Source organism: Aphelocoma coerulescens, chromosome 2 (assembly GCF_041296385.1).
Source record: "Aphelocoma coerulescens isolate FSJ_1873_10779 chromosome 2, UR_Acoe_1.0, whole genome shotgun sequence".
NCBI lineage: Eukaryota > Metazoa > Chordata > Aves > Passeriformes > Corvidae > Aphelocoma > Aphelocoma coerulescens.
This window is the reverse complement of record NC_091015.1, coordinates 48916398-48936989: the sequence shown is the minus strand read 5'-3', so window position 1 is coordinate 48936989 and position 20592 is coordinate 48916398. Positions and strand designations below refer to the sequence as shown.

At 41.2% G+C, this 20592-nt stretch overlaps 1 long non-coding RNA gene across 3 annotated transcripts in view; it reads left to right on the top strand.

Annotated features, from left to right (window-relative positions):
• The first annotated feature begins 7852 nt into the window (after positions 1-7852).
• The window catches only part of LOC138106553 (uncharacterized), a 49042-nt gene continuing 36302 nt past the window's right edge, over positions 7853-20592 (top strand). For all 3 annotated transcript variants that reach the window (XR_011149024.1, XR_011149025.1, XR_011149023.1), the window contains exons 1-3: positions 7853-7940; positions 8120-8193; positions 11819-11931. This is a non-coding gene — a long non-coding RNA (uncharacterized lncRNA). The remainder of the gene's footprint in view (positions 7941-8119; positions 8194-11818; positions 11932-20592) is intronic.

Genomic DNA, 20592 nt, shown 5'->3' with positions numbered 1-20592 from the left:
CTGTTGCACTTCTCTTTTGCTTGCTCTCTAAGGCCTTGTGTGTATAAACCCTGCCTTCTTCTGTCATACCAGCTCTTCTCTGACCTCAAAGAGGACAGCTAGACTTCTCAGGCATGGTTAGCTAGTGTTGCCTCTCTTGCCTTACCGCCTGTCAATATGGGAATAGATTCACTGCAGCATTAATGTGGATGAACATCTGAGCTTAAGCTGTTGTAGAGGGTGAGCAGTCACAGTGCAAAACCAGTTACAGGCACTGCGAGGGCATATGAGGATTTGTCCCCTGAAATTTATGAGTGTGGTAAGCTGAAGTGCTCTGTGATCCTTTCCTAGTCCGTTGTGAAAGAGTTTCTCTTTCCTTCCCATCTCATCACAGAATGCTATGGAAGATGTTGGAGAACTGCTGATTATCTGGAATGGTTTTGTGTTTATTGCAAAGCAAGAGGGTTAAGAGACCCCTTACTGGAGGTTTTACTTGGGAGTTCACACCCTAAGGTAGGCCAGGGAGGCTGGAGTGAATTACCCCAGGTGTAACCTCGTAGTAGCTTTCTTGGCAAGGGAACATGCAAAATTAGAGAGTGTGAGTTAATTCTGCAGCTAATATGTGCGCCTGTGAAAAAGTGGTGGTGACCATATTTTACACTTTATTTATGTGGCTTCTCTGTTGGGGAATTACTGTATTAGTAGCAGAATGGTGAGAAATTTATAGGGAAATACCTTGGTTGGTTGGACTTGAGTACTTTGAACCTGGCTGTACATCAAAGTACTTTCGCCTGTGTGTTTTGGTCCAGAGCATGTTGGTTCTGAACTTCCATTGTCCTGAAACAAAACCAGTTTTTTACTGCTATGACAAGTAAATATAAGAGGGTGTAAGACAGGACTGCTCTCATGTGGTAGCATTTCACACCCACAGGTGTGACAGGTATAAGTGACTGTACAAAATGCAGGACCAGGGAAAACCAGGCTGGTTGTTATTAGGTCAAAGCTACAACGCATATCAAGGCTCTAAGCTTGTCTCCCCTTGAAAACATTAACTGTTAGAAGTGTACAATAAAGCCTCAGTAGAAACTCAGCTTATATAAGCAAAAGAGTTCCATTACAAAACAGCCTCTTTGCAAGAGTTCAGTTTTACATATAGAAACATAAGAATGAGTTTGGTTTGGGCACCTGGAGTGATGGCCCGTCCTGATCAACTAAAATCTTTCGAGGCCATGAATTAATCTGCTACTAGGTTTCTCCTATAAGCTCTCTAGGGGTTGGCAGTACAGGGTATGACTGGCAGTTTTCTAGTACAGAAGACAGGAAGTGTAGATAACGTTTGCAAGAGAGTTCCCTTGGGACTGTAGATGGCCACATTAAATTAAATAAGCTATGATGGCAAAAGGTTGGAAGTTCTGCCCTTTTATTTTCTAGCTTTTTGCCAGCATGGGTTTTTCAACTCTGAGCCAGCACAGCTACACCAGGAAAGCCTTTCAGAGGAACCCAGATGCATTTTCTTAGCCTGTGTAGATAAGACACCAGAGTAAGGCTTGCAATATTTTGATTGCAGTACAGCAATCTGAAAGTTCACAAGGTGAGAAGCACTTCTCACCAAGAATATACATTGCAAACTGTATTTAGAAATAACATTTTTAATTAAAAACATTTCTGATCCTGTTGGCAGTAGCTATGGGGCATAAGTGAGGATATATAATCTGACAGGAGATGTTTGGAATCTTGATGCAAGAGACTGCAAACCAGTCTCAAGCCTGCTTGAATAATCAAATTAAGAACTTCCCTTCTTAGGCATACATTTCTGAAGTGGCACGTGCAGGTCTGGCACAGAGCACTCATTATTGCCGATAACAGCTGACATCAAAGGCTGTTATGAAAATTTGTAAAGATGCAAATATAGATTCTTTGTGGAGATCCTGGCTGTAGTTTCACAATATACTATTTTTGCTGGCACAACCATCTTTAAAAGTTCTAGTTCTTTCTGGTTCCCAGAGCTTGTTCCTGTCTTTGTGCTGCAGTTATCTCTCTGCTGTGTTGCTACATTGCTTTAGGATCCAGGAGAAAAACAAACCAAACACTTTTGGTTTTAGTTGGGATTATTTTACAGATCTACTTTGCAGCACACTGATAAGATGTGTGGCAAATTGCAGCATGAAGGTGGCAATACGTCATTAAAATGTGTATTGGGAGTGGGATTGAATGTGGATGGGATCACCTTCCACCAGCTTTGTGATGGAGGCAGGGTCTTGTGGGATTGCACAGTATTGGGGAAAGTCTGTCACTGCAAGTCCCCCCCGTAACCTCCTTGGCTCTAGGGCTTGCAACCCCAGCCCTGGAAACCTGCATAGGGGTGCCTTGCTTGGCCATCCCCAACTGCAACCCCATTCTATCCAATCTGAGAAAATGGACCTCGGATCCATTGCTTCTTTATGCCCTTTCTGTGAATTCAAGGACCCCATGGGCTGCCAGGCCCTTCCCAGTATAGCTCCTCCTTCTGTTGGGCTCACAGCATCACCTCCAATGGAAGCAGTGGCACTCCTGCTATGGGCACTGCACAATCATCACGGCCTTGTGAGGTTGCAGCCCAGCTTTGGGCATTGCCTGCCCTGAACTTACTGCACAGAGCCTCACACTGTAAAAAACAAGGGACCTGTGTGGGATTTGAGGCAGAGACTCATGCAATGTAGGACTGGACAAGCCCATGGCCAGGGCTTGCATCTCTTGTAGTGACCAGTGGAAAGTAAGGGACCAGGACAAGAATCTCTTCCCTATTCACTGAGGCATGTGGCTCATCATGTTCCTGTGCTCCAGGGAATTTTGAATAGGAGGCAGCGGGGTATCTCTCTGGTGCAATGCAACACCAGAAGAAGGGACAATTCTTGGGGAAAGTCCCAGTCACTTATCCCACACACCCCAGCCAGTGCAGGGGGGCAGGGAGACTTCAGGATCAGGCTGCTCCACCAATGCCACTGAGCAAAACACAAGTGATACAACCTCAGCCCTTGCTCCCCCACACAGCCCCTTTGATGAAGGGACCTTTGTTTGCTCACCCTCCCAACACTTGGATGCTCACTTGGTGACTTCGCTGCCCTGGTACTCAAGTACCTGGCAGCAGGCATGCCTCCTCTGGCCTGTGTCCCAAGAAAGGGCTATCCAGACCTCCCTGTGCATCAGGCAGGCAGCTCCAGAAGGAAAAGACATTATACATCCTTGACAGTGTGACTGCAACTTATTTTAATGCTGCTGGTTTGTCTCGTTACTTGTCATGCACCGCATAGCACAGTGAAAACTAGAAAGCAAGCTGAGTGCAGTAAGTAAAGGCAGTAAAGCAGCATCTTGCACATTGAACTTGCTTCCTCATTGATCTTAGTGCATCTTGCCATGCCAAAACTAAAGCAAAACACAGTGCTGAGTGGCTCTGAATGAGCTACCAGCGTTTTGCCTCTACAGAGATTTTAATCTCTAATGGGACATGCAGCATTAGGAAGGGGTAATGTAAGTGGCTCCCAGTTTAAAGGCATTTTTGGTTCTTTTTTCATCGCTCACTCCAGCAGTGTTCACCAGTGGAACAACTGGGTCTGCTGCTCTCATTCAATGTCACCATCTTTATTGAGTATTCGTCTCACTTCTGTCACTGTAAATTAGAGGCCAGTTTATTCCATTCAGCTTCCTATGCCTGATTCAGAAAAGCTACAAGAGTCACAGAGAAATCTGAAGCTCTTGTATCTCCTTTGGAGTGTGTCACCATAAATCACCCCAGCTAAAAGGCCATATGGCACTTTGTGCTACACTCTCTCAGTTAATAAAATGCATTAGATCTTAATGCCTTGGGGCAAAAGGATGAGTCTAATGGATCATGCTTTATCTATTTCAAGACACCAGGTAAACTGATAGTTCTGCATTACTGATGATTCCTCTAACTTAGTTCACACTAAAGAGCCACTGAAGAAATGGTTACGATATTTTTCATGGCTGTTCAGTGCCTTCAGCCTCTGCCTCAAAAATGCACAAGAAAGGAGGACAGTAAGTTAAAAATCACAACATCTTGCAAATGCATAAGCAGACATGTCCCACGCATATTTACAAACCTCAGAGGAGTATTTCCCTTGGTTTTTTTAGGCTTTCACATTCACCTTTTCTAGCTATCCTTGCAAAAGGTACAAAAGTTATTTCATTGAGAAGATCAAAAGAGGACCAAAATCTCCATTTAATCACAGGACTTGAAATCTCAGTACTAACTGATAACTTCTAAACTCATCAATTAATACTAGAGCTAAAAATTGCAAGGTTTGGCAAAACTGATAACACAAATATTTCTACATTTTCATTCTGAAAGGCTATCAGGGCAAACCTCATTTCTGTTGGATGTCATGGTTTAGTATACCACTACAGATGCTATAAAAATATAAAAGAAAGCTGTTGACAATTTAAAAGATTTTCCTAAAAGAGATAGAAAATGTTATTTTTGGCATCATTTAAGGAGCTCTCTGGAAAGGCAGTCCAGTGTACAGAAGTGTTCACAGATAAGATTTCTCTTTTTATACTTTATACACTTTTTATACTTTGCACAGAAGACAAAGTGAATATTAATGTATGTTCTCCTGACAGGTTTAAACATTTTCTTATAGCAATAAGCTCATTTTATCCCTGAACTGTTAACCAAAACAAGTGACAGAGAACAATTAAACCATTCATCTCAATTTAGGATCCTAATGCATACCCATGGTTAGAAGAACCCAAGTCCTTCATTTTCATCAGCACTCATTTTTAAATGGTTTAATGCTCCCTCAAGTGCTAAAATATGAATCTTCACACTTGTGAGTCACTGATGTAACTAAACTGTGACTTTGGCATCAGAGAGTTTCCTGGGAGTAATGCAAGCTGGGGCCATGAAAACATCTGAGTCACGATTTCCGGGGTAATTCTAGCCCACCTTTGTCAAAACTGAACAAACTCCCACGTTCTCCCTCTTTGCCTCACCAGCAACCCCCAGCAGCTCCCTTTGGTGGTGACTGGGTGGTTCACGACTCAATTCTGGGCTTTTTGTCAGAGTGAAAATTACTCACTGCTCCTGCCTCTTCTGACAGCATCAACACTGGCTTCCATAAAGGCGTTAAAATACATCTTCTTCAGATAGGCAAATTCCTCTTGACAGAACATCCTCAACCAGTGGATGTACAGGTGAGTGGGAATAGGAACAGGTACAGTTTTGCTTCAGGTCTTAGGCCTGATAGCTGTGAACACCTTGTGTCTCACACTCCCCCAGATACATGTGTGATGTAAAGGGCTGTAGCTACAGCCTCAGCTGGACATTTTTAGAAGTAAATGTCTGTAAATAAGAAAAGATGGAAGCTCTAAATCAGCACATAAAAAATATTGTCTCTGGTGTCAGTGTAATGAGCTAACTACTCATTTTCTCCCAGTAATAGGGAAGAAAATGAAGGGGTGTTTTGTCACATTGAAACAAACAATAAAAACATCTTTCTTCCATGCTCTTCAAATTTAGAAAAAAAACCCATCACCAGTAAAGTTGAAGGAAATGGCTTTCCTTTCTTTTCATTTTTCTCAAGTCTCAGCTTCTGGAGTCTTCTTGGATTACCTGGGTTAGTGAGACGGCTATCTAGGCTTTGTGGTGGGTTTTTTTTTTTGCATTAGAGGTGTGGGAAACAAACTACAAGGAAGAAGGAGATAGGAAGTCTAGGTGCAAGAAGGTGGATATTGTCCTCCCAATGGCCCATCAAACCTCACAACTGGGATGCAGCACATCCTTAGCTGTTTACACTTTCTCTAGAAAATCATTTTTCTGGAACAACTGCTGCAACTGGGACTGAAGCCCTAAGGTCCTGCCTGGCAGCAGAGGAAACTGTGGTCCACAACTTCCTTGGGAGCCATGGCACTTCTGGCCCAGGAGGTATTACCAAGAGCAGACAACAGCACCCTATTTTCCCACTCGTTCCAGCAAATCACAAGTTCCTCAAGGGGTTACTCACCCAGATGCCTTCACTAGCTCTCGCTGGAAGTTTTCCTTTGGAAAGGTAGATTTGAAATGTTCACTCTCTAACTGGCACTCTTGTGTTCAGACTCTGTTTCTTGACAGGGCTGTGGCTGCAGCCTGGCAAAATAACATTCCTATCAAGTATGAAAATTAGGGAGGAAAATGCTTTTGAAATACCTTCTCCTCTCAACTGAAGATATGTAATTGTCATTAGCAATTGTAGAACTAGTCACTGTCTATGTTACATCAGTTATTTCTTCCTTTTTTCACACTTATATTAAATGTATCTACTTAGAAAAAGATAATGAGCCTAATCTCTCCCACTTTCTGTCCAGAAAGCTGGGCATAGCACAATTACATTAGTACCAAATCTGTACAAATAATCGTGCTGTTCTGGTTATTAGCAATAGTTTTTTTCACCAGAGCCTGAAAATTAATTTTGCTGCTTTCAGGAATGAACCAGTACTTCAACTTTCCTGAGGCTCTTCTGAAGGATTTAGCCCCAGTACTGTTGTTTTGGTTCGGGTTTTGCAGAATGGGTGACTAAAGAGACCAATCTAAAATTAGGGTCAGATAAGAGAGTTCACTATGAAAATAGTTCACAGAGTAATCTGCATCTGACAAAGAGTTATGTACAGTCTTGATGACTTCAGTTGCACCATGTATGGGTACAGAGATCTGGTTTTTCCATATTAACCATAAGGACCAAAGAGTTCAACCAAACTTTCTCCAAGAGCAATTTCTGAAGGACACAGGCAAGCCTGTTGATTGACTGGTTTCTTGCTTGCACTGAGGTCTTCAATGGCCTAAATAAATCCCCTTCTTCCTTTCTAGGGATAGCACTTAATTTTTTGGTTTTGGGGTTTTTCTGGTTGGGTTTTTTGATTTTTTTTTTAGTACTCAACTGCTTGCTTTAAGTCAGTCAATTAATTTTTAAAAAAACACACAATAAACAAACCCACACAAACAACAGAACATGTAAAGGGAACAATTATTCTGGGAGACACCCTTAACATTTTCCATGGTCTGACATCTACACACTGGCTGGGCAAAGTACACAAGTAAATATTTTTTATTAATGCTGAACAAAATTGATGTCTAACATCAAAGCATTTATTTCTCTGCAAGGGCTAGCCATACAGAATTGTACTTTGTGTTTTGATTGATGGCAAATTCTACAACAAATAGCTTAATAGCACAATAAAATTGATTGCACAACTAAAATAAGGCCGAACGTTGCTTCTCTATAGGCTGCAAATGAAGTTAATCAGAATCTTCTGTGGACTTCAGGTGGGGCCCCGAATTTGCCAGAGAGTTAAAAATCTTTGGATGGAGATGTTGGCATTTGGATACAATCAAAAGTGGTGCAGAACACCTGGAGACTGGTGGCAGCAGTTTTATCTTTCACCGGGTTGGGCATTTGCCTTTTAGACTAGGATGAGGTGGTCTCACAGAAAAATAAGAGGAAGCATTTATTCCACTGAACCTTTTCCCATGTTTAGCACTGCGAACTGCATGGAAAATAAGCCTGCTTCCAGTGCTGCTGGTGGAAAAGTAAGTTATGAATGGTGTCTTGGCTGATGCTTGTATATAGCAGTGCCTCGTGTGGGACTGTACCACTGATGCCTGCTCAGCCTCCCTCGAGAGTTATTGTGCATTTAAATGGTCCTAACGTGGTTCTGAAAATAATGTTTGAGGAGAATGATGTACTTATGTCTTCAGTTGCTTGCTTGCTGGCAGTTGTTTACAAGACTAGCTTAGTAAGGAAGTGGAATTTGAGTAGTTTTATTTGGGCAGTAATAACCCGCAGGACTTCTACCAGCTTCCTCTGTCTTCAAAGTCCTGCGCAAATACAGGCTGATTAATCACACTGATGAGCGCCCGATAGCCCATCGTGTTGGAAAAAGAGCGTTTTGTTCTGTAGGGGAAAAAGAAGAAAAAAGACAAAAACAAGGTAATGAGCCATTAAAAACGCAATATCCATTTACTCCCCCAGTGTCTAAATAGACTGAACCTTCAAATAACTTACGGGCACACCCAAATCTGCATACATTGGTGATTCAGTGAGTTTTGTTCCCTCTCCCGGTACCTTCAATCTCAGTTAATTTTTCTCATTGTCCTTACATTTCCTAGCATCTGAAAACGTCAAGGGTGTGGAGAAAAAAAACAGCCCAGGAATTCAACTTCTTTTCCACCTGGCTGTTAAGGTAATCACCGTACTGTTGTTTCGAGAGGCGAGCCAGACGGGCTGGAACAATAGCAGCGTGTATAAACTTTCCCCATTCACCTCAAAGGGCTTCTGTTCTAACACCTCATTAAGATGGTTTAAATGCTAAAGCTGCCGTTTTGTTGTTGATTATCATATCAGAAACCTTCACCTAATGTATTTAATTAGTACAGCTACAAGCCCTGGCATGTCTTCTTGGAGGAGTAGGTTTCGAGTTTAAGCTATCTAAAGACTGGAATCACAAGTCAAGTGCTCTTTAAGGCTGGTGGTCCACAGATGGCTTTGTCAATGCTTGTAGTCTTTATTTTCTGCTTTTTTTTCATTCTTGTTCCATAGACATAATTTTGTTTTAGTCTATGTTGAATTTGTACCCACATAACGCTTATCATTAAGATCACAGCTGTATCCCTGCAAGAGGTAGTAGTTAACGCTTTCATACAATTCGGTGTGATGTATAATTTTGAAGAGTGAATTTCTTCCTCTCTCTTTCCTTCCAAAGACTCATTGTAATAGGCACTGCTAACTTCCTCCTCCGCATCTTGTTAGTGTGATTCGAGCTCAGTTAAAATGAGGCTTTATTGGCATGACAAGCTAAGCAAGTGTCACCAAAGTGTTAGGAAGAAAACAATCATGCTGCTCTGAACATGAACCAATGGCAAGTGCTTTGTAATACAACCATCAAAAATAATACAAACACATCAAAATACAACCATCACTCAGAAAAAGGAGGGGTGACAAAGGAAAGATTCAGGAGCTGAGCCCTAGTCAGTCCCAGCTCTGTGGATTTGCTGGGAACCAACCAGAGGCAGCTCTTTGTGAGTGCTGAACTGTGCCTACCACTACTGGGATCTAAGGTGGCCAGGGGAAGGGATGTGTCTGAGCAAGGAAAATGCCAGACTTGAAACACCTGCACTGTGAATTCCCAAATTGCAGTTAAATGCCATCAATGCCAGTGTGCTACAAATACCTAGCTAAGGCAGTTTAGGAGACTGAAATTCATTAGCTGTCTTTAAATAAGCAGATGGACAGATAAGATCCTTACCACACTCAATTTGCCTGTCCTATAAGCACTTTCTTTCTAGATACCCTGACCATGTGCATTTCTAAAAACCAGCACATCTAAGGTAGCATCTGGATGCTGTCTGAGAGAAACTACTTGTGATAATTCCAGATTTTTACCACAAAACCTTGTCCTTTTGGCCCCTTGCATCCCCAAATTGTTCAGTTTGCATTTAAATATGCATAGCACATTACCTCTACCTGCAAATGGCACTTTACTGAAATTCAAACATAGCTCCTCTGGCTCAGAGAGTCCCTGCACTTCTCACTGCTGGAGAAAAGATGGATGTTTTGAGATGCACCACTGCCACTGTTGGAGAGGGACAGTGGGCTTGGTGGACTTAGGTTTGAGCTGGCAAGACCATTCTTACATTTTGTGTCACAGTGACAAGCACAGGTGAACAGTCACTTCCTGCTGCGACTGAGTTCATTCACGTTTGCCTAATCCCAGTCTGACTGTGCCAGCTTCTGCTTAGGCTGAAGTTTGAAACAATGGTTTAGCACAGCTTCTTGGGGTTGTGCTCCAACATAAGGTTTTTCCTCATCTACAGGTACTGTGGCCACCTGTTGTTAGCACTGGCCAGTTTATCTAGCGTAAACAGAAAGTAATTCTATTCAATCTAATTGTCAGCTTGTCTGTTGACCTTTGCTAACAGACAAACAAAATAGTGTCAGTTACCAAGAATATTTTTAGGAGAGAGAAGTGGAAGGGGGAGGAATGAAGCAGATTTATTAGGTTCTATACAGGGACCAGTAATCCCTCTGATGCTGTACACAACCAAATCTTCAAATACAAATGACCTTGTATGTAGCTGTTTTCTTACAGTGAAAGACTTCTTCGTGACTAGATTATCTCATCTTTCTCTTCCCACAGGGACCATGTCAACCAACCCCAAAAGAAATAAACTAGCTGTTGTCATGGTCTTATAGTGATCTTTTCCATTTTTCCAGCTCACAATGACAGACTGTGGCCTGGAGTTTAAGCAATGAAGCACACATGATTGGTTTCACATGGCTGTGAAAGCTTGTAGCATGTGCCACTGACATGACTCTCCTTTGAACTGAGTAATGTGGTAGCTGCAGTGCTGAAATGATCTCTGCTGAACTCTTTTATTGTCCTCCTTGAAAATGTTCCTCCAAGCTCACCCTTATCTACCACCCAGTTTTCTCTGCACTGTAAGATATATTTTTACCTACTGGACTTGAGAAGTAAAACATTTCAGTGGGAGCAGCTTACTGCATGCACAAAGCAAATTCAGAAAAAGCCCAGACAAACCAAGAAACTTGGTTTGTTTAGTCAGCTGCTGTCTCATAGGTTGGAGTTCACCTATGACAGCAGTTGTTGAGGAATAACCAAGGAGGATTTTTCTTAAGAAATGTATATGTTTTCACTTAACTCTCACAGATCTTGAAAGAGAGTTAAAAAGGAGTGAGCCCTTTGAAATAAGAGTTTAAACATGAGGTTTTTTTAGGATGGACCCAAAGTATGGTAAAACCATGCTTAGGCTAGTTCCTAGTCATTAACACATTAGGTACAAATTTCTAGTCCTCAGTTGTGTTGGGGACCATCTGTGTGAGTAATACCTTGTTTGACTAGAAGTGGTCCTTGGGTGACTCAGTATTCATCAGTATGACTAAGAGTTAGAGTCAGGTCCCCAAATACTGAGGAAAGAATTTCTTTATATGTCAGTTGTGTGCACAACCTTCATTGAATTAAAGATCACCAATTGCTAGTCCTGCAACAAGAAGAGTTTCCGCTGTGTAGGTGATTTTTAAGGAATTGCTTCTCTCGTGGGGAATTGCCATTTCCCCATGCACTAACATATGATTTTCTTAGTCTAATCTGAGAAGAAAAGCTGGTCCAGGAAGATTCAGACTACCGCATCTGTTTATAACCTAAAAACAAAGCAGGAAGTATAGACCAGTATAAAGCATAGAAAAGGGATTTAAGGTACATCTTTTATGGTATAGAATGTAATTAAGAAGTAGTTAATTTTAGAGATATGGTTTGTTAAGGGAAGGAGTAAATCAGGGGAGGAGAAAGATCTTTACATCTTTAAGGGAAGGAGTAAATCAGGGGAGGAGAAAGATCTTTACATCTCACATTTTTAAAATAATGACTTCTTGTAAAAGAGAGGAAAGGACTAAATTTACAAAGAAACAAAAGAGAAACTAGAGCGGGCAACAAGATGGGGAGGAAGGAGAGCTTTGTGGTTATAACACTCAACAAGGACCAGCTCAGTAGATCTTGCTTCACTTTCTTGATCTCCCAAGGGTTTCTCATCTTTGAGCAAGTCACATCTTTGTACTTCAATCCTGTTTTTATGTGAAACAGTGAAAAACTTCATTTGGGCTGAAATCTCTTCTGAGCTGGGCTTCTTCTTCACCCATGTGTACCTATTACACACAGCACAGTTATTTTACAAATAATACATTCTAACATCCTAAAATAGTTTTGTTGAACTTGTATGTGCTTTTGTAGAATTCTTGTTATAGACTGGCTTTTGATCACCCAGTAACAACCTGATGGTGTCATTTTTCCCAAGCCCTCAGTAAAAAGTCTCTCATGAAAGTGGAGAACTTCCACAGAAACAGAGGAGGAAATACAGGAGGAAGTGCAATTACAAACACATCAGCAAACATATCCAGTTTTTGCAAGGTAGGTATCATTTATTTTTCTCCTGCACCTCCTGGAGTAGTTTTTCTAGGTACCAATTAAGCATTATCATTATAAGAGCTGTAGCTCAGCCTTACAACACCTGTGAAGGTGTAGAAAGGGAAAGCAGCATCCTCCATTAGTGAACAGGTGGAACTGAAGCACAGGCTGAATTCAAACTCAAATTACCTGGGAACTTAGCAAAAAAACCCCAGGAATAAGTCTAACTCTCTTCAGTCTGTGAATTGCTTTACTCCCTAGAAGTCTACTTCAGCTCACCTAACTTTAGATGAAAAAACATAGATGCAGTAGAAACTCCCTGTGAATGATGGAAGGAGTAATTTACCCTAATATCTAAATCACCATCACTGGAGGAACACCTATTTTTTGACTGAATATACAAAGAACCTCAATGAGATGTTTGAAATTATGTAAGTAATTTGCTATACCATTTAAATTTTTTGTTGCATGATTCTTTCTTCCTCAGAAACATTCTTTGCTACAGAGCAGTGGTGTTAAATGCCACAATTTTGACTTAGACATTGATGGTATTACTTTTATTTTGATAGTTTAAATAGCTGTTATAATTAGATAATTTGTCAAATCCCAGACGAGATATTCTGAACTCAGGATGCTAGACAAGTGAAGGAAAAGACCTTGAAATACTTTATTTCCCCCCCCCCCATGAATCCTAAAATATTCTGTTATGTAAGTTGGAAATTTTAAACATGTTGTTGCTTGTGTGAAGCTACTTTAAAATTCATTAATCATTAACAAAAATATAAGGTGGCAGGAAAAACATAAGAGTGAGAGAGAGAAGATTTGACCTGATGTTACCAATATCAGGGGAAAAAACACCATAAATTTAGCTGTCTACCATGCACTGCCTCACACATCCACTGTGTTCTATAAAGCTCTCTTGGTTTTAAGGTAGTTTAGTGTTGATAATTCCAATTTTCTGTTTATATATTTGTTTTTCTTACAATTATTTTATCTAAGCTACAGCCCCCTGCTATCAGAAGCATTTACTTTCATTTTCACTTCATGGCATTTTGAAACTTCAGGCATTAAAAATGTCTGAATCTCTGCAGGTACATGTGGCTTACTTTCAGTAGTGTGTAGCTGCTCCATTAAAAGGAGTTTTGTATCTTAGTGTATCCTTTGATGTAGTTTTTCATCTTCACCAGACTGGTTTTACTGTTGTTGATATCCCTATGCAAAATGTAAGATGAAATAAGCTCACTGTGGAAAAAAGGGCATTAAATAGAAAAGCTTCTTGTAAATGGAGAAAATTCCTGATAAGGGAGACCTGAAGTATTTTAGGATTATTTCTTGGAACAGCAAATTGATTATATATATATAAAAAAAAAATTAAGGAAAAACAGAAAACAAATAACTGGGGGAAGGAGGAACAGTGAAAACTGGGCAGCACTCTATATACATAGATGTGTAATATATTTCCAATGATAGAAACTTTAGGTGTTAGTTAAGATAAGAGTTAATAAAATAACACAACTCCATTCTATGTTTAATACAGAGAATTTTATGCTTTATTAAACAAAGATTTTTCTAATAAATGCTGATGATCAAAGCAGTATCCAGTAAGACAGCACATTCATCTCTATATTGGTACTACAAAACAAGGGGCAGCCTAAAACATTTTAGCTTCAATAACTTTTTCACTACTCTTAATCCCTTTAGGCAACAGCACTTTCTGCAGCCTGTATTTGTGTTTCAGCATAGGCTGTAAGGAAATAGCCCTTTGAATGCATTTCTGATAGTTCATCTCTAAGTGCATCTCTAACAGGATTCATTTACTGCTAATTCTAACTGAAAACCCTTCTCCAGATTCTATATAACACTTATAAACAACATGCCTTTCATTTTTTAATGAACAATCTCCTCATTGTCCCAAGTGTAGCTTCATAGTGCAGCTAACCACGTGCACCTGTGATCTTAGTCTGGGCACTGGGCTCAATGCTGCTCATGTAGGAATAGTCACACTAAAAAACCCAGACAAAGAACTTACTCCTCCTTGGTATTGTTTGGTCCTGTGGGGCTTATCCCATATTTCCTGGCCCTTCAGGAACCTGGTCTGCTCTGGGAGACTTTGCTAACAAACTGGTATTAAACATGCCTGGTGTTGACCTGCAGGGAAAGTCATGGACAGGTGCTAGAGAACTGTTAGCATTCCAGTGGGTTGGCAGGCAGCTTTATTGCAAAGTGAGCAAGTTGTTAACTTGAGTGAGAAGAATGAAAGCAAACTTTAAGTTCTCCAATGGTATTGTTAGCTGAAAACACCAAAAACATAGCTAAGCTCAGGTCACAGGTTTCTGTGTGTTGATGGGGCTGCATGGAGGACAGCTATAGAGCAGTAGACTTGTTTAGTTTTGCAACCAAAACACGTAAATAATGGTCAGCAAAACCCCTGAACTGTGTTCTTAAAGCATTTTCTGCCCCCTCCCCCCAGTACCGCAACAAAAACTGCAAATCCAAAAGGTTGAATTAAGGACATGAGAAAGATAAAAGGGGAAACAAAATTACTCTACAAATACTGTCACATGATAAATCTAGTGAAATCAGTGTGTCATGTCAGTGCTTTGCTTAATTTAAGAGATAAAAGACCAGATGAAAACTTTAGGACTCTGAATCATGTCATCCAGTGCTTCTGGTCCTCTGTTGCTAGAGCTGACTTATCTTGGTTTATGTCTAAACATGTTTTTGATATGGTTTCTCTAACGAGCATGAACCTGATTTCAGGGTTTTTCTTTGAGAACTGTGTTAATCAAAGGCTATTAATGAATCTGTCTTTGTTAGACTCTGATTCCAAAGGACAGTAAATCCAGTCACAGGGTTTCTAGTACAAGAGTTGTGCTTACTCTGCAAGGTTTAATTTTTTCAAAGAAGTGGTGAAGGTAACTTCATCCTGGCAGGCTCTACACTGGATCAGATATTGTCTATCATGTTGTGAGCAATCACAGCCAGCAGTTACAGCAATGTGCCACATATCCTGGCATCCTTTGAATTTGAATGGGGTAAGGATATGGATATGTACAACTGGTGGGGACTAGCTGGTGATTTTTAAGTTCACACTATATTATGGGCTCACTGTGTCATTTGTCCATGTCCTGTATATTACAGCATGTTATTTATGTGGCTATATGTCAAAGGTTTGTATTCAGTGGAAACTACTCTGGTTTAAGTCAAGATATGAATTTTAACCGATTTAGTTAAAAAGATGTGAATTATATAGATCCTGCCTTAAGGAAGGGATATTTTAGGTTGGTAGAAATTGATGAGAAGCAAATTTGCCTCCAAATACAGCATAAGCATACCCCCCACTAGAATACTATACAACATTCTGCTGTCTGCATGCAGACAATGCAAAGGAGGCTGGAGAAAGCACCTTCCAGTCAAGCACTTTTTAATCAATTCTTTAACAAAAGAGAAGTCAAGAGCTACTTTGTTGTCATGTGTATATGTATAAGTCTTTAACCTAACAATCAAACAAATAAAAAGATTTAGTGACTGAAAAGGAAAGCTAAGTAAATTCATGATAGAAATAAGATGTGTTTCTTAGTTGGTTAAATTGTGAGGAGAATAAATGATTGGTGGAAATCCCTAGCAGCAGTTTTAGACTTTCAACTTCTTGGTGTCTTTATACCAAGGCAAGGTGTCTCTTTAGAAGATTTGCTTAATCAAGTGAGCATTCCTGGGGTCCATTTAGGTGTAACTCTGTGAGACTCTGAGTAATATATATAAATAATATATAGCAACTTGTCAGCTGGATGAATAGCCTCATACTAACTTTTGCATAATGTGGAACTGTATGCAGACAGGTTTTTGGACAATTTGGTTGCATCTGTTTGAAAAGACCTCCTGACATTTACTTCAGTGAGGGATTTGACCCATGCCCCTCTGCAGTTCTGGCGCAACTGAATCCAAATTCTTACCTACAGCATGAAAACTTAAACTGCTGGATCAGCTTTGGCTTGGAACAGACAGAGATTTAGTATGGTCCTGTTTGTGTAGCTGTGACTGTCTGAAGACCCTGTGAATATTAGGGTAAAAGTGGGAATCAACATCTGATCTATTTGATTGACAGATGTATCATTATTTGCTCTGACAGTGCACAGGGCTGTTCCTACACGTTGCTCACAGTGATGCCTTGGAATTGCCTTCTGCTTTGACAGGAACATGCCATTATAACCTGGAGCATCCCAGTGTACACAGCCTATGTGGAGCTGCATCCCCACAGGCACTGTATTGGCCAGGATGCTGACTGTGCATCACCTCTGGCCTGTGCCGTATTGGCAGATTAGGGCCTACAGTTTGTCTCTGGGACAGAAATATTTTGACTTCATCTGCACCAAGGTCTCATCCACCGCTGTTGGTGTATTGATCAACACAAAATGTTGTGTAATGAGGAACAAGGGCCAGGTGTTTGAATTGGGCATTGAAGAGGGTGAAAATTTTGTTTCCAGGGAGTAGCTCAAAACAGAAGTGAGGCTACACTGCTTGGCCATGTCACTGCCCACTGCTGTGCCTGGAGCAGATGAAGATACAGGTCCTTAATGCAAGCTGAGAACTTGTGTTCATCGCTTCTTAATCATCTTATTCTCTCTGTTCCGTACTAGACAAAGTGAGCATTATTCTTATTTTATGATACTTCTTGTGCGTTGAGAAAGCAAACTCCTGGAAAAGGCCATGGAGATGGAAAATTACAATTATCATGCCTGGAGAAGACAAAAGTGTAAATAAGACTTTCAGCAGAAGTGTGACTGAGACAGTGTTGAATGTAGGGCAATACAGTGAAAGTGTTAATAAGCAGATTTACAAAGACAGGAAATGTGAGAAACAAAGGTAAGCTCAGGATCAAAAAGAGCAGATGCATTTTGTTCTTCAGACACAAAATGGCATCAAAGACTTAAAATTGCCAACACACAAGTTAATGACTTTTCCACAGTGCCCACCACTAGGATGAAATGGAAAACATAAGTCAAAATTATAACAAGATTGATCCTTGCAACAAGGCAAGCAGAATCTTCTTAACTTGAATTAATATACTGGTAATGGATATACACCTGTATGTAATAGATATTAACAAAGACTTCTGAGTGATGATAGAGTAGAAAGTTTCACTAACCCAGCAGAGGATCTCCATGGAGAATTTGGTGTCCTGCAATAAGAGGCATTTTCTTAAAAAATTCCTGATCGGCTCTGTTTTCTGGATTTTAAAATATCATTGTATTTTCTGATCACTTTGCACTGCTTCAGGTCACAGTGAAGCTGCTGCAGTATCTAGTGGTGTTGATAAGGGCAGCCTGTACCTTCAGCAGCAGAGACATCAAATCCCTATGCTTGGAATTATGCTGGTATGGCTTTGTGTGCAGGAACACACCTGCCTGCATAAGGTCCCAATACAACCAGTACAGCATTTTTTTTCCTGTAGGATCAGTTTCCCAGTCTGTTTCATGACCTTACATGTGTCGGCTCAGGTGGTTGAGGAGAGTTATGGAATAGTATTTCTGAGTTTCTAGCCTTTGCTGAAGCAATTGCTTCTCCCAGCCTCCTTACATTTCCAGTGGGTATTTTTATAAGGCCTTTGATGGGGTCCCCTAAAACATCCTTCTCTCTAAATTGGAGAGAGATGGATTTGATGGGTGGACAGTTTCATGCACGAGGAATTGGTTGGATGGTCTCATTCACAGGGCAATAGTCAACAACTCAGTGCCCAGATGGAGATAGGTGGGTCCAAATGGTGTCCCTCAGGGATCTGTATTGGAACCAGTGTGGCTTAATATCTTCATCAATGACACAGACAGTGGGATCAAGTGCTCCCTCAGCAAGTTTGCCCACAGCACCAAGGGACGTAGTGCTTTTGATATGCCTGAGGGACAGAGTGCCATCCAGATGGACCTGAAAAAGCAAGAGAAGTAGGCCTACATTAATCTTACAAGGTTCAAGGCTGAGTGCAGGATCCTGCACCTGGGTCAAGGCAGGCTCTGGTATCAACACAGGCTGGAGAATGAACACATTGAAAGCAGCCCTGCTGAGAAGGACTTGGGGGACTGCTGGATGAAGAGCTGGACATGATCTGGCAGTGTGTGCTCGCAGCTGAGAAGGCCAACCATGTCTTGTGCTGCATCCAAGCAGCAGGGCAAGGGAGGGGATTCTGTCTCTCTACTTGAGTGAGATCCAACCTGGAACACTGCATCCAGCTCTGGGGCCTCCAACATAAGGACATGGACCTCCTGAAGTGAGTCCACAAAGATGATCAGAGGGCTGGAACACCTTTGCTATGAAGCCAGGCTGACAGAGTCAGGGCTGTTCAGCCTGGAGAAGAGTAGGCTTCAGGGAGACCTCATTCCAGGCTTCCAGTACTGAAATGGGACCTTTAAGAAAGATGGGGAGAGAAACTTTTTACCTGGGCCTGTTGTAATAGGACAACAGTTTTAAACTAGAACAGTGTCAATTCAGACTAGATCTTAGGAAGAAGTTTTTTATGGTGAGGGCAGTGAAACACTGGAACAAGTTGCCCAGAGAGGTGGTGGATGCCACATCCCTGGAGGTGTTCAAGGCCAGGTAGCATGGGCCTCTGAGTAACCTTTTGTAGTTGAAGATATTCCAGCTCATTGCTGGCTGGTTGGAATAGATGACCTGTAAAGGTCCCTTCCAACCTACACTATTCTATTTTTCTGCATCTAACCAGGAATATCTGACTTTTTTTCATCTAGCAGCAGTACTACCCAGTATATACAGGCCAACCAAAACTGATATGTAGCTACTTTTATAGGCCAAAGTGGTGCTTTAAGATCTGGCTTATAAGTGGATCAGATGGCTCAGCAAACAGTGGTATGTAGTGCGCTGCTGCAAACAAAACCAGCCCTACCTAAGTTGCCCAATATCTGTCATTATTCTCAGAGAGGGATCTGTTCCCCAAGGGTCCTTTTAACTGTGGGCATGATTTGGCTATTAAATTGCACTAGTTGGTTAAGACATGAAAGACTTCTGGGATACCCCAGATTTCCTTTAACAGGGCAACTGAATGTGGAAAAAGATTCAGAAGATGGTCATTACAAAATTAAATTATATGTGATATTGGAGATCGCTTTTACTCTCTGAGTTTCACCTGTCAAGGGTGGGAGTTTGACAGTCACATTTTCCTATTTTTAATACATTTTTCTCTCCCCTATGTGAAGCCACACGAATGGTGGGCAAAGCCGATGGAGCAGCCAGGGTGGGGGAACTTGAATTTGTCAGTACACAAAGCACTGCCAGATGCACATACAAATGGAAACCCTGCTCCTAACAGACCCCCTGCTGAGGCTCATATTCAGTATTGCCGTTTATTGCCATGAATACAGACTTGCCTGATAGAAAGTGAGCTTAAGGTTTTCACAGCACTTTTTTTTTTTCAAGTGGCTTGGGTGGAGATCACAGAGGAAGTATGTGACCCCCTTCAACCTTATTACCACAAGGTATCAACCGAGATAAAACCTAAAAAGGGTTGTGCCAAGCTTCCCCAAGATTCTCATACAGAACAAGACTTTCAAATTTAGAAAAGGGACTTTCAGCTCAGAAAGCGATGAATGAGGAGCATTACTCCACCACAGTCCTTTCCACCCCCATACCTACCCGAGCAAGGAGGCACAGGCAGTTCTTGAGGTCCCAGAGCTGTAGTATATCAGAGGAAGAGTGAGTGAATTGTGGTTGGACAAAGTAAGAATGAGATAAACCTACAAGGATGTTGTACAAATTATGTTTGTCTTTGAGTTTAATCATGATGCTAGAACCTGTAGGACTAACTTGAAGAAACATTTTCTTTTAAAAGAGGCAAGGAGAAGCCAGTACCTTGCTGGGGTCAGTCCAAGGTGAGCAGCACCATTTCGCACAGATTCCTCTCAAAATGGTGTAGTTTGAGACCCAACTCCATACCCGCACAAATCACAGCTATTTCTCAGTACCCTTGCTGCAGGCTCCTGATCTCAGGGGCAGAATGCAACTGTGGTGCTATTCTGTCCCTTCCAACTTCCAAGCTGCAGCATTCTCACAGGTGCTGTGTACCAAACTTGCTGTATGTGGACATATTGAGAACAAATACATAAATACGTATTTTCTGACTCCCTAAATTTGATTCTTCCCCCCATGGATTTCTGGTAACTCTGTCTTAGAATGACTATGACAAAAAAAAAAAAGTAATTGCTGTGGCAGTTACTTGCAAAGAAAATACTTAAAGTGAGGACAAGCTCTAGGCTTGCTCCTGGAGGTCTCCCTTTGGAAGCCTTCTTTCCTACTTGAGTGTAAAAACAAGGGCAGTGTAGTAACCAAGGCTTAGTAGCTGGTCCTGATTTTCATACAAACCCCTAAATGCAAAGCAGCAGTGTAAATTCTTGGTATGGTTTATACCTGGACCACTGGCATATCACCTCCCAATTCCTTCTGTCTAAATTGTCCTTCATCAGTTTCCCATCAGTTTATCAGTTATTTCTGCACTATAGATGTGGGATATGCAGCCTGAGCCAACAGGCAAATAGAAATGCTGTTTCCTGTTGAGTTTAGCTCATATGACCACAAAAATGTCTGCATTCTACACCAAAATAGTAACATTGAGTTTCCTATCTAACCCACAGAAGCCAGGAAATTCATAACTTATTCTAGGTT